The 14,845-nt window shown below is 49.1% G+C and overlaps 1 long non-coding RNA gene across 1 annotated transcript in view; it reads right to left on the bottom strand.

The window, feature by feature from the left end:
* LOC129385115 (uncharacterized) overlaps positions 1-10,096 on the bottom strand; it is a 54,885-nt gene extending 44,789 nt beyond the window's left edge. Inside the window, exon 1 of the long non-coding RNA XR_011894819.1 lies at positions 8,057-10,096. This is a non-coding gene — a long non-coding RNA (uncharacterized lncRNA). The remainder of the gene's footprint in view (positions 1-8,056) is intronic.
* Between the last annotated feature and the right edge of the window lie 4,749 nt (positions 10,097-14,845).

The raw sequence follows: 14,845 nt of genomic DNA, 5'->3' as shown, positions 1-14,845 counted from the left end.
TGCTCTACGCTTGGGAACAAAAGACGGGGAGTAAAAGGGCTGAAGAACGATGATGATGATATGCAGAGTTCACAACGTTGCGGCATGTCTAAAGCCGTGCGTGTAGCCCAATGGCTGACAGAAAGGCTATATCGGCACTTGTTATCAAGGCTGTGCTGTTTGCATTAAGCCAAGGACCGAAAAGAAACTCGTCTGATTGCGGCCTCTCACCGACGTTTGCGATGGAAGAGACCAGTTGCTGCCGCTCTTGCGCGTACGCGGGACAAACGCAAAATATGTGATCAAGTGTTTCTGGCATCTGACAAAATTCACAATTTGGGCGGGTATCACTGCAACCTATCAGATGTAAATAACGCGTGGTCAATGCGAAACCAAGGCAAATCCCGTGAACCATGCTTGTTTGGCTTCTTTTGAGTTTATGAGGTGTACGGGAATTTCATTTCTCGGTCCCATTTATGCTCTCACTTGTGTTGTTAACCTGGTTGGGTCCAGTGCTCCAGCGTAGAGTCGCCTATTACGCAACGAAGTAGGGCGTTTGTGTATGTTCGTGAGAACGCAATGCACAGAGAACCTTTATTTAAAGCAGTTTTCGCCTCCGTGTCTGCATACTCTTCACAGAGGCATCGATGTTCTTTGAAGTCCGACGTGTGAGTGAGTATTACGTCGTAAACTGCTGACTTGGCTACGTGTGACTCAGCCCGCTATACATGCTGACGCATCATTGCATAATGACACAGCGGCAAATCATGATCTGAGTCATATCGCTCGCAGCCATGACGAAATTTCGGTTACAACCAGCTATTCAATGAGAAAGAAATGAATGTGAGACCCGGCTCGGTGCAATTAAACTTAAGGGAGAGACAGATAGAGAAAAAAGAAATCTTACTTATCCTGCATACAACCTGATCTTTTAAAGTGAAATCAGCACTTTGGCACCTGAACATTACAGCGCACACGTTAGGTCCGGGAGCCCCCCGGCCAAGAAATTCAGCCTTTTCGCAGAACCTCAGCTCAAAAGGCTTTCGTACTTCAAGACACAGCTTATATATATTCCGAGTCCCATAGGCTGCAAGCAGTGGCGTAGCTAGGTCGTCTGGCACCCGGGGCCCATAGGTCTTCTGTCACCCCCCTCCCCGGGTGTAGCCGGCGGAAAGAGGGGTGTCTTCAGTCGCATATGACACCCCCCCTCCCCCTCACTGGCCCCTCGCACCCGGGGCCGACGGCCCCCCGGCCCCCCCTGTTGCTACGCCATTGGCTGCAAGAACGTTTGCCAAGATTAAAGATATACTAGAAAGCAACTAGAAATCAGTTTGAAGTGGTGAATTTTCTTGCAAAGGTATATTGGCATTTCTTCGGCGGAAAAATGGAAGTGTACAACTTTTTTTTCTTTTTTTTTTACGATATGTCGAGCCTAAAGTGTAGCACGAGTAGGTCAGTCGGACGTGACTGATGTCAAAGCATTTTCTCTTAAATCGGGACGTGTTAGGGGCTCGAGAAGCTTCCTCATAACTTCCGACAGGCCTGAGTAATTAAATCATTTAGTATACAACGTATTTTTAGTCGATAAACTATAGCCACGTGGAGACGCTTCCAAAAACAAATGGCGTCACGGGAAGCTGGTGATGGAGCTTCGAAGTGGCGTTGCCAACCGTCTTTCGATTTGGTGTATTTCCTGGATTACCAAGCGTCCCCTAACAGTAAGTGTGAACTTTTTTGGTATTCGACAGGATTGCAATTGAACAATATACCTTAATAGAAAATGCCTCTTCAGTGCCCCTTTAAACCCAGATTTGTGAGGAGCTGCGATTCCGCCGTGTTCCTGACACTCTCCTCCGAAGGCGCAAAATGCATTAAAAGGAGGACGTAACTGACGGCGAGGTGCGTGAGAGGGGCAACAAGCTCGTGAGACGCGGCCTCGGCATTGAGAGCGTCCAAGCGGGGAGCGAAAGCTCGGAGCAGGCACACACGTTTTTCCCACGATATTAATCGGCTTCTGCCGGCCGTGCGCATTATTCAGCTCCCGACAGGAATCTGCTGCGCGCCGCCTCAATTAAGACGCAAGATGCCCTATAATGCGAGTGTAACTGACGCTAGCGGGATTGGCCGTGCGGAATGCAACTTCCGGAGACCGAAAATAGAGGTGTCGCAAAAGAGAGATGAATGGACGGACCTGAGCAAACAAAGCAGGCGGAGCGTGTAGAATGGGAACCGAGGTGAACACAATAAGCAGGATACATTACTATAGACTACTTTCGTTCACGCACACTCAGTGCCGACGCGTGGCGCTGCGAGCGCGATAATGGAGACGCTTCGGCGTCTATTTCTACATAGCGAGAGAGCCACGGCCCGGCCGCTATGAATGGTGCAAGGCCTGGCGGTTAGGCTTGATCCACGCCATAAATCGAACCAGACGCGTAGCGCTTTTTTCCGACACGAAGGAGGGGTGCGCGCGCTGGAAACCGACCACTTGGCGTCACGCGATTCACACTGCAAAGCAGGGAAGCACGCTCGTGGCGCCACCTTTGCAGAGTAGACAGATACTGGCAGAGCATGAGTCTCGCAGGCACCGGTCGCGGTAGCCGGGACCATGCGACAGGTGACCAGCCACCCAGCGACTATACTATGTACCTGGTACAGCCCGCCCGCAATGCTCGTAAAGTACCGTTGCGAAGTGCAAACCTTAAAACCGGCGAAGAGCTATGAAAAGTCAAACAACATGCTTTACGAAATTAGCGCTCAAGTTGCGAGGGTGTTTTCATGCAGCCATGCTTTAAGCTCTGCTTGAAGCATTTCGCAAATTAAGGCTGAGTTCGGCGTGAACAAAAGGCTGTCGTTCAACGGCCCACCCTCGTCAGGCCCGACAATGGGCCAAGTGTATTTCCTACTCGGAAAAGCACCGAATACACCCTCGTGCGGCGTAAAGACGGGCTATAGTGGCGCTCTCTAATTCCGGCAATATCGCTCACTGTAATATAATTTACACTCTAAAAAGTGAAAAACGGTGTAAATGTGTCTATAACTCACACCCTTAGGGTGTCCGTTGTATAGCTAACACCCTAAGGGTCTGAGTTATAGATACATTTACACTCTTTTTAACTTTTAAGGGTGTAAATTATTTTACATCGTAGAGATCAGAGGAGCGAATCCGCAGATGGGGGGGGGGGGGGGAGGGGAGCGAGCGCAGCGCCATCTGAGCGAAACTACAACCGACCGAGGTTGCTCGACGACCGCGAGGACGAAGAAGGCTAATCGAAGTAGCCGACCACATCCCCCCCCCCGCCGCCGGTACCACCGCCAACTCTTCTCTCGACCGTGAAAAAGTCCCCGCCGCACGCTTAACGGCCGCTTCTCACGCGACGGTGAAACACGCGAACGCATGGCCAAAGCGCCGGTGGGCTCGCTCTTGCAGGGCGACAGCGTTGGTCGGTCGTCAATGCCGCTCCTGGGCGGCCGGTTCACGACGAGTACGAGAACGCATCGAGATATCCACCATTTGCGAGCAGACTAATGAATGCCGGTCTTGCGAGCCACCTGCGTAGCTCCAGATGATGGACAGCTATAACTTGCCGCCCAGAGGAAACGTAACGAGGCCCATGAGAATGGTGCGACTTGAGGGACCCAGATTAACGAACACGCAGTGGGGCGCTGGTTTCCCGAGCAGATTTAAGCGTTTGTGATCTCCGATGTGTTATTTGCTTCCGCGCTGCCATGCGCACGTCGTGAGATAGGCTTCCGCTGATTAACGTCAATGAAAGCAATTGACACAATGTTAACGTGGTTCCCTTGGATGTAGCGGCTAAGCAATTGAAAAGCAAAAATCTATGGAAAGAAGACGAAGTGACCGCCTCCTTCATGACCACACGCTTGCTAAAGGACGGGTATCATATTAAAATAGAGCCACTCAGGACAACAGCTACTATCGTATTAAAAACCTTTTTCGCCATTATAAACATGTCTTGCAAACATCTCTTGCGGCATCGTAGAAAAATTGGCCCGTTCGCTTTTCAGTTATATATGTTACGCTTCTCTTTAAATATTGATAATATTTCACATTCGGTAAGAGACAAGAATGTCATTGCAACTTGTTCCCACTGCGAACCTTGACTAATCCCTCTTCGTGGGTATGTGCCATATTTAAAAGGCAACAGCAGCTTTGTTGAGGTGTTGCACTGTAGTTAAAATACTTGACCGAAAATCCGGCTGGAGACATCAATAATATGAAGCAATTATAAATTGAGGAAGTGGATTCTCGTGCCAAAACTAGCCAGCATGTAAAAAAAAAAAAGCAGTATTGAGGCTTATTACAACCGTAACGCAGTGCGATGAGCAAAGCAGAGGTGTAGTGTTCTTTCAAGTTCAGAGTAGTAGACAGCGATCGACGACCAAAGAACCTAAGCAAAAGGAATGTAGACCGTAACATGTCGCTGACCGCTGTGACAGAGTTCCTACAGCACGGCGGTACTCCGAAGCGCCAGAGAGGTGTAAGTCCCTCGTAATATCTGCGACTTCAGAGCATCGAATGTACTACAGGGTGCCCAGTGTGCGGTCGGACATCAGGTTAAGTTGTAGTTAAACCCAGAAGCAGTTACAGACGATGCGCACTGTCATGACCTCGACGTTAGACTTCTCCTTGAAACCAGCAGACTGACGGCCAGGCCATGTTTACCGCATTTATAATAATTTTCCCTGTACTTTCCATCGACGTCTTCGATCGCGCGCTTGGCTTCGCTGACGTGTCTGAACGCTTTTCAGATTTCCTCACCCACAGGGCGATAACGTCATAAACGGGGCACTGCTGTTAGAACAGGGGCACGACATTAACAACAACAATGGCAGGATGACCGTTGAGGCTGCATGGATGTGGGAAACAAGCGGCTTTCATAGTCTTGAACATGATTCGCACCAAGAACTGCACCCTCTCTGTAGGACTACAACTATTTAAAAGGGGGCATGTGATGTCTTGCAACTTGCAATTGCAAGGCTCTTTCCTTTCTTTTTCTCTCTCTCCCTTTCCAATGCGGCAGCCTTATAGGCGGACTGCACATATTTTTAGGTATCCGTCCGACGACAAATGTTGGCCGTTTCCAAAGCAAGCGCAGTATAAGACAGTGTCTCAAACCTCTAGGTGACACGTGCACGTACCAAACGTTTAAGAGAGCGACTATGGCACAAGAGAAGCATGGCGTGCGATCGTGCCCTGATGATTAGAGCATTGGGTTGCCATGCTGGAAAACAGGCTCGAACCCACCATTGGTCACGCATTTCTTTACAGCATTCGAGGCTCACTTCACGCACTTTGGAGGTATCTAGCCCACAACTCCAGGTGAGTTGAGCGTACGCAAACGCGCCAAAGTCGGCACAAAATCTCAAGTTTGTAAGCGGTACAAGCGATAGAAATGTCGCTTCGATAAATCAGTGCGTGCAAGTCGCCCGTGTCAAACGCGTGCAGCTGTCGATCGAGACAGTCAGCAATGTTAGTTTTCTTCTTTTTTTTAACTACGCCATTTCTAACTGTGCCACCTGAATATGAAAGAGAGAGAGAGAGAAAGATATATATATATATATATATATATATATATATATATATATATATAGAGAGAGAGAGAGAGAGAGAGAGAGAGAGATGCTCCTATGCAGGGAATCAAAGGTTGTGCACATTACGTAAATAAAAGAAGTGGTATGTGCCATAAACGCTGAGAACTAAATTCAACAAAGTATAAGCGAAAGATTTCAAAAAGTGTGGCCGCATTATTTCGGGAGACAACACCGTCACGAGTTATCTCATTTTTCGAAATACCTCGCCTAATATTTCTCCTCGCCGTCCCCCTCGATGACATCCACTTCGCTTTTAACGAGCGCCTACACTTTACGACGTCGCGCCTATAGGCGGCCTAACACTCACTGTGCAGTCGTTTTCCTTGTCTACGTGCGTGTCGTGGTCTCTGCCGACGTTACAACAATCAGGAAAGAAGCTCGAGGCGCTTCCACACGAAAGGGTGTGGGCGAATCGCCGTAGTATACGTGGTATCTCTAAAACGGCAGACAGCCGGGCGTTAACAAACAGACGGAAATTCTAAACGCGTCGCGTACGCTGCAGGCTTGCCACACACGTCTTTACGTGAAGCCACGCCAGTGGGGGGCCCCACATTTCACAATACCACGCGGAAAACGAGAACGAATCCGGATGGACTCTCGCTTGCAAGGCGCGCCCCATCCGTTGACGTCCGTCCCGCAGAAGCAGACGAGAGGAAGGCGTTCAATGAACAGTAAAACAAGTTCTATTACTTTTTTTTTTCTGCAAGTTCCCGCCAAAAAAAGAAAGAAAGAACTGAGACGAGCGGAAGCAGCCGCCGCAGCGATAGTACCGAGTAGAACTCAACGGCTGCGTACAACGCACGGAAAGATGTGCGCAATGGGACGCCCGCTCACGTTTCACTGACGTCGATCGACGCAGGATGGGTTCTGTCCGTTCGGGGAATTCTAGAGCGGCGTTCCGAACGACGCGTTCGATTTGGGTTGGCTCAGTTTGGTGGCGTCACAGGCAGGCAACGGATCTGCTGCCTGCCCCATGGGAGCGCTGTGTGCTCCTTTCTATATGCGCAGCTTAAAGTCGCCGCTCGTTCACTACGCCTAAATGTTTTTTGAGTCATAACGCTGAAAAAAAAAAAACATGACACTGGACAGCAACGTAAAGAATGTAATAGAGAAAACTGAAATAATAGTAGTAGTGCTAAAGTAATAGTAGCAATAGTTGGTAAAATGAAAGAGAAAAGCATGAAACGTAATAGTAGTGTCTCGTCGTAATAATTTTTTGCATTATGCACGTTCCTGACCTGGGTAAAGATTTGTACTTGGTTTGGGAAAAGGCAGAAATGTGTATAAAGTGCACCCTGCACAACGTAACTTCAACTATCCTAAAAATAAACATTTGTCTGCCACCACCATCTCATGCCACAATGACTGCTGGAGGCCAAGAGTTCGATTCTCGTGTTTCATTTGTTGAGCACTGTCGGTGAAAGACCGTGATCTCAAGGCGATATTAATAACCGCCTTGACGTCACTCGAACATCTCAAAGCGAAAATTTTCGGTGCCGCTGGCGGCTCAGAGTCAGTGTGTTTGGCTTTGCACATACAACTGACGCGGCCCACTGTACCTGCATTCAGAACTATCTCGGATATTCAAGGGAACACCGACGGCCACATGGAGACATGACGCCAGGCCAAGCGGTGAGCCTCCCTGATCCACTAATGTATCGCAAGAGGGCCACATACAGAGAAGAGATCTCCCATATAGGATTCTTGGCGATACATTCAAGTGGTTCATCCCGGTCAGTGATCACCATGTCATAGTATGCTGAACTGCGGCTGCGATAGGATGAGGATACCGCCCGGCGGCAGCATGGAAAGGCAATTATGTAAATGTAGGCATCGAGCGGTGATTCGTCAGCGTTAATCACATGCATAACGATATTGGATTAATGGAGCCATGAGAAAAAGGTCGGTGACAAGCACGCAAGAGTACCAGCACTATACTCGTCATACACGTGCTATAGTTCATTCGTTCAGAGTTAGTTAGGGAAGCCTGCGCGCTTTCTTAGATAACAATCACAGCAGTAGTTCCACATCTAACGTCAGTTTTGAGGACGTCGTCTGTGCACGACTCAAGTATTGCGTGTAGTGAATGTTTCTTGGCATTAAACAGGCACGCACTTTGGATGCAAATTCATCTTCACATTAAATCAAACCATTTTAGCTCTGTGTAGAAGACAGAAATTGGTTTGCTTAGTAGTTGCGGAATCACGTCGAAACCTATCCTACGATAGCAATTCAGTTGGGCTACTCGTAGGGCACTAAATATTAGCTGTGAGCGTCACAGGTTCCTCGACTACCTGCGGAATCCGTGAGTGCACGTTGAGTAGTGTTACTGGCCAATGACATGAGCCGGCAAGCCGAAAGTCACTTAAGACAGCCACCAACCAGACAGCAAACGCGAAGTATACAGAAATCAAATGAATGAAGAAGACCAAAGAATCCTTCAGGGTGACGTGACTCGTACCTGGTGAAATCGACAGGAAGTCCATCCCGTCGGGTCGACGTCGATCCAGAACAAGATAGCGTCGAAGATCGGTGTTTCTGGAGGTCCCCCCACCCGCGGACGCCTAGATACAAGGTCCATCTTCTGCAGGACTACTCGGTCAAGTGGCAAGCCGCCGGTCGATGGTAACAAAAGGACGAAGCAGTTGTCAAGTGTCAATGCAATAGCGTTGCGGCCAACAACAGTCCGGGAGCGTTGAGCGTCGACGATGAAGGCCTGTGAGCAACGTATACGGCAAAGGCGGCGCACGTGTGAGGCTCTGTGGCGCCGACCGGACGGACGAACCCTGTCGGCGGCAATGTGGCGTGCAGCAGGCGACACACGCGTCCGCGCGCGCTTTCCCGTAACCTACGGACGAGATGAGAGTGAGGGACGCCGAGCCAACCGCTCGCTCGAGAGTCGCGCGTAGGCAGCGGCGCCGACGCCAACAGCGCTGCGGGCTTCAGCGCCGCCGCCATGACGTCACCGAGCGGCGCGAGTCACCGCTTGCGCAAGTAGACTGAAATCGAGCAGCAGCAGCAGGAGCGGGGCCGTGACGTCAACGCTTCCTGCGGGCCGCCGCCGGCGTTCCTCTCACGCACGCAGCCAACGCCGCCAGCGTTGCCGTCGCTGGGCGCTCTCCTATACCACAGCTGTACGACCGCTCGCATCCGCTCGTCATCTGCTGACGGATCTCTTTAAATCACGGCGCACGTGGTTGGCTAAACGGCGACTGGAGCCCAACCCCACAATTTGTTTAAAACAGGCCTTCTAAATGGAAAGTCCATAGGTAGAGAAACCGCCGCCGCCATTCACGGTAGGCAAACTCGCTCATTATGTGTTGGTGTCGAAAAAAAAGAGAGAGAGAGAGAAAAGGTGCTTTTGTTATACGCGGAGATTGTACACGCCATGGTCTCTTCGCAAAAAATGTTACGGCGTAAGCGATGGCCGGATGTTGTGTTGAAGCGTGGTTTCATGCAAGGGGTAGAGCAGATGAGAACGTAGCTTCTCCGCTCGTTGTAATACGTAGCAAGCCGCAAACACCCCCGTTGAACGTCACACCGTTCATAGTGGTTCACGGATGTAGGTACGCTAGGGGCTGCTCTAGGAAGTTCTTTTGCAACTTACGGCTGCCCAGAAAGAATCAATGCTGTAGTGCGTTTTTTCTTTGTTCGGAATGAAAAACAGAAAGGTCTGGGAGTTTCGGGCCTAGTCATGTGCTCGACTTTCTATATGTAGTAATGGCACCACCGTAATAAATGCGGATAAAACATATCTCGTTGCTGAGCGTCTTGATCATCACAAAATGGCAGCTACGTAGGAAGTTGCTGTATCTCCGGATTTAATAAAGTATTTTCGATCCCCGACACTACCTCCCACCCCAAAAAAAAAATAGAAAAGAAAGGGAAAAGAAAAAAAAGTTATAGAGAAGGAATGCTGACCGTATAAACGAACCATACAACGATTGTGCACCTTGCAATCATCGCCTGAAATAGGGAGCGTAATACCTGCCGTGCCAAGCAATCGCAATACAATTCTTCGCAATACCGGATACAACAATAAACGACCGCCGAGGCTCCTCTCACACACAGAGCCCAAGCTTATCACAAAAGCATGATACGCTGACGAAGGCGCAGCCACGGGTTAGGTGACCTACGCATTGCGGACTCACGAAGTGAGGCTGTGCTTCTCATAAAGCAATCCGATGACCTCATCGTCATACGGATTCACATTCTGGCTCACGATAGGCGTCACAAGTGGCAAAAGCCCCGCGTAAGTACACCGCACTGCATTACACAGCTAGGTTGCAGTGCAGTAGTCGTCGCCATCCCTGAACACACTGTATTTCTGTCCGAATAAAAGCTAGCCCGTCAGCGCGCTTTTTATGAGACGAACGACACAGAACCTGCAGCACCGAACGCAAAAGCTGAGTAGTACGCAATTCCAGAGAACCAATGTCGGGAGAATGAAAATATGAAGTAATTTTCATACACGACTTGGTTACGGCGTAGTGCGCAACGATATTCCGGCCACGCAGCTGCGAACACTCACCACTTCCCAGTGGACTGACTCATCAACATTATGACTCAATGTAGAGGATTCGGAGAAGGGGATGCAATGACCTAAGGGCATTATTAGATAATCTCGTTAATCCTGAGAAAGACTTCAGGCCTATAACCAACAGACTAATAATTACAAAGGAAAAGAGCTCGTGAATTTGGATGCACTTAGGAAAAGACAACGTTGTTGCTTTCTCTGACGTGGCTGTTCGTGCATACGTGTTTCAGCGGCATGAATTTGTAGGAACTGCTTTTATATACACAGGCTTTACGACTCGGTATGGGATGCCGCGTGGCAACCCGCGGAAATAAGAATAAAAGAACTTAAAACAAGATGGCTTTTGTTTCATTCAGTTAAAGGAACCCCATATGTACTATCCTTTTGTCTGTTGTGCTTTTATATGTGCGAACTTCATGCTTCTTTTACGAAGTGAATACGCTAGTCGTTTCCGCAATTGCGTGTCTGCGAGTTTTTGTTTCAATGTGAGTAATGACTGCTCATCTATACTTTCACAAATATTGTATCACGGCCGCAGCCTTTACTGCCACGCAATTAAGCATTTTTCTCGCTCGAAGGAGAATGACGCCGCAAACGAGTAACCCCGCAGTGCGTGACTCAATTCGCCTCACACGACAAACATGAGTCATGAGACTTCGCGAGAACGGCCAATGAAGCGACGTCAGGAAATACGAATAACCCGGTGACTATGCGCGAAAAGTACTAAGCGTGCCGATTTTGTGTGAATGTGTCCAGGCGTAAACAGCGTCAGAATTTACACAAACATGCACCAGGACATTGCCGACGGTTTCCCTTGAAGAAAAATATTCGCCAGCTTCTAAAGTTGCATCCTGGTGCTTAAAGAGGAAGACTGGTAGGTGGTTCGCCGCGATTTCAAAACGCTCGAAACGCGGGAACGCCCTTTGTCTGAGCCTGCGTTTCCTTTCTTTTATTATTCTTAAATGTGAAAAAAAAAACGACTGTTTGGTTTCGGAAAGCTTTTCGTTCGTAAGTGCTTTTTGCCATTGTCCGGCCCTCTTCTCTAACATCCCGGTCGGCCGACCGCCGCTCTGACGAACAGTTCTAGAATGAGAATGTACTTGAAAATATGGGCCCAGATGCGTTAGTTCACGAGTGCAATTTAAGCGTTGCCGAATTTAGGTTGACATTCGTGAAGTAGTACGTTAATAAGTTTGCCGCTGGCCTCAGTCTGAACTTGTAGGCGACGCTTCGTGTGCACGTTAATTGATTGACGGTTTGATTGATTGACTGATTTGATTGATTGATTTCTTTTTTCAAGAACCAACTGCTGAGCTATGAGTAACGGCGTAGTGTAGGTATTTTTTAATGGTGCGTTTTACTTTGAGTACACAGGCATTTTAGTACTGCATCTTGAATTGGTTGCAGAAGAGAAGCAAAACCTTAATTGGAGATCGCAGGGAAAGGCCTTCGTCCTGCAGTAGACATAAAAATATGATGATGATGGTGATGATGATGAGAACCAAACCCGCGACCGAGCTCAGCGGCATATCGTCACAGCTAATAAGCCATCACGGTGGATATCCACACTTTGACAAAGAAATGGCAACGTATGCAATTAATAGCGCTAAGCCCAGTCATGCGTGACCGCAGGAAAAGACTTGCTACACAGCATTCAATCCCTGTCGTGCAACGCCCGCCTTGTTCCGGCTTTCAATAGTCTGTTTCAAGGCGGCCTTCGCTGCGCTACTTGGTGCATCCTCCTGTTTCAGTTTGTCAACAGTTATGTTTCTATGTGAGAACTGGACTACGCGCTGTTTACAAATAACATAGATGTATACGGTTTACGTACTATCTTTTTTTTCTCGGCATGGTCTGCGTCATCCTCGATGCCGCAGTTAACTAGGTGTCATTACAACTACCTTCTGTACATGGCACAACCCATACCGGATGCGAGTGGAGGCCTAGGAAATGAGAGCGCGAGTTGTGCAACAAAAGGTACCAAGGACATACCAAAGAGCAGTGATGATAGCCTCACATCCTACTCGCTTTCACATTTACGCACCTTGAGTTGTTCAGCAAAACTCTAAACGTCCGACAGCGAAACGTCAGACAGCGTCAACGGATGGCGGAATGCACAAGAAAGGAAATGGATTCATAATCAAAATTCTTCAGCGCGAGTGGTACAACCAGAATCTAGCGAAAGGTAAAGTAATGCAGGCCCATCAGGTGTACACAACGTAATGCAAAACCAAACGACATGGCAGAACTGCAGACGCAGTAGGCCATATGTGATTATAAGCTTCTACAGCGCGTTTTCCTTCCGGTGATCACGTACCGATTGTCTGGCAATTCAGTCGGGTCTCCATTGCTGCTCTCCCGCATGGCTCCGCTACACAGTGAATAGGCTCGCCGTCAGTATTCTTTCGTCGCGAAGTCCGTGGGAAATCGCGAGGCGCTATCTCAGCAGCCGTGGCGACAGATGGTGACGTACCGACAGCGGGCCTCTTATCGCAACGCAAGGCGAGGAAGACGCACCGCAGAGGAATCCCTATACGTGACAAAGATACGGCACGGCCTCCTCTGCTACCATCGCTCCGACACTCTGAACCTCGACCCGCGGGGCCGAGCAGAGTGACGCACTCCGCTGTGCATGCATCCTGTGGGTACATACGCGCCATGGGGCGGCCTACACGCGTAGCATGCAAAAGCAGTGAGCTCGCCAAGACTGTATAGCCCGTAGCGAGTGAGTGCAAAGGGAAGCTATAGTATTATCGGTACTGTTTAGTAATTACGCGTCCCACTAAAACCACGCTTTAAGCCAATCGAGAAACGGAAGCGGCACAAGCTCGAAAAGTGGGAGACTATTTCGGAGCATCGCCTTGCTACATGCAGCTTTTCTGTTTCGACAAATCGCTGAAATGGCGACCGAGTTATCGATGTGAGACACGGACAGAAAAGGGCCAAGCACAGTGATGACGGGTGCGCTGCACGCGCCCGTCCCACTTCTCTCCGCGTTCTTGCGCGCAGCTCTGTCTATACTTTCGTAATTAACCAATTAGCCCAAATGAAACTTTCATCGTTGCCCTTAACTTGTTCAACAGCGGGTATATATATGGGGCAAAGGATAGCGATGTTTCTGATGAAATCCAAGATTGGCACAAGCGTGTCGCACTAGTCTAGCCTAAACAACACATGTGTGGCTACAGTTAATAAAAAAAAAGTATGCTTCGAGGGCAACTGCATAGGGTCCTGATATGCTTTCCATGTCAATGAGCATTTGCGGAGCCCGCTTTGAGTCATCTAAACGTGTTTGATAACGTGCCTATCTTCTCTTCCGATGAGTTCAATCGTTGCTATTCTTTCTGAGATAGAACCTTAGTACCCCACCTCAAGTTAAGCCAGCGCTGTATTCTGTGTACAGACAGAGCAATGGCATAGGAGCAGCAGGCGTGTCTAGCTAAGCGGCATGCTGACAGCTGCCTCACTCGGAACTTTCCGAGGGGACGAGACTCCGATTACACCGTACACGAGAAGCTACCGCCGCACGACGTATACGCTATCATGCATCCATCTATATGAGGTCGTTAGTGAAGCACAATCGAACAATTACCGTTTCTTGCGGCAGACGGAACTCGCTGTCCATAACCATTGCTCGGGGAATTGGTATACATAGTCATGCAGAAAGGGTAGAGGAGGTGGCTTTGGCGGTTGCGACGCAGCAACAGGGGGGCATCGACCGGGCATTTTGATGGGGCAATTGTTTAGCCCTGGCGCCTTTTCAGTGGTCCCAGAGTCGTGTCACCACGGGTCTCAAAGTCCAGAGCCACGCATAAAACACAACGAAATGAAACTCGAGGTCCACCTCTTGCAGCTTTAGGACTGCTGTGCAAAGAAGCTCTCAGCGAACAGCTCCTACGAACACTGCGTGTGCAAGTGATGTTCCAGAGCGGTCTTATACAGCTACTGCGTTTCCTACGTTCGTTGGGGAAAAATTTCAATGCTGGATGATGCTTATAGCCTATCCGTGTAACGTACACTGCCGAGTACGCGAGACATCCGCTGCGTGCGCGTGCGCAATAAATAAATAAATAAATAAATAAATAAATAAATAAATAAATAAATAAATAAATAAAACATTCGCATGCGTCTCTACGCGACGAAACGCGAGTATCCGCGTCGTACGAGACGAGGGAGCGACGCACAGCTGAGAAGCCGGCGGCCTTGCCCGGTTGGCACAGTACCTATTTTAGGCAACGCGCCGCTGCATTCGGCTGGCGAAGAACGGGAACCACACGATCTTTATCGTATGGTAGCGTATATGGTAGCGGCTCATATAACTTCGCCGACGTAGCCTGGCAACATATGTCGGTAGAATAAGCGGCTACTGTAGCTCAATCGTACCTCACTCTCCAGCATTTTTGTAGACGACGTACCTCACTCACGCTCGTCGGTACGCAATCACGTTCCTACTCGTGCTAACCAACACTCACTAGCGTTCATACGACATTCACGGACGCTCACTCACATGCATACTCACGTACGTGTACTTAGGCTCGACTACAGTCACTCACGTTAATACTCACGTCCACTCAAATTCACCGTCACTGACTTTCGTTCACACTCCCGTTTACCGGCACTGCCCGTTCGTACTCACGTTTACTCGCTCGCTAACGCTGTGTCTGATGCCCGAGAAATGGATGTATGTCCACCTATGCCTGGCACAGCTAAACA

Source organism: Dermacentor andersoni, chromosome 5 (genome assembly GCF_023375885.2).
Source record: "Dermacentor andersoni chromosome 5, qqDerAnde1_hic_scaffold, whole genome shotgun sequence".
Taxonomy (NCBI): Eukaryota; Metazoa; Arthropoda; class Arachnida; order Ixodida; family Ixodidae; genus Dermacentor; species Dermacentor andersoni.
Note: the sequence above shows the minus strand (reverse complement) of the source record. Positions and strands in the feature narration are given on the sequence as shown.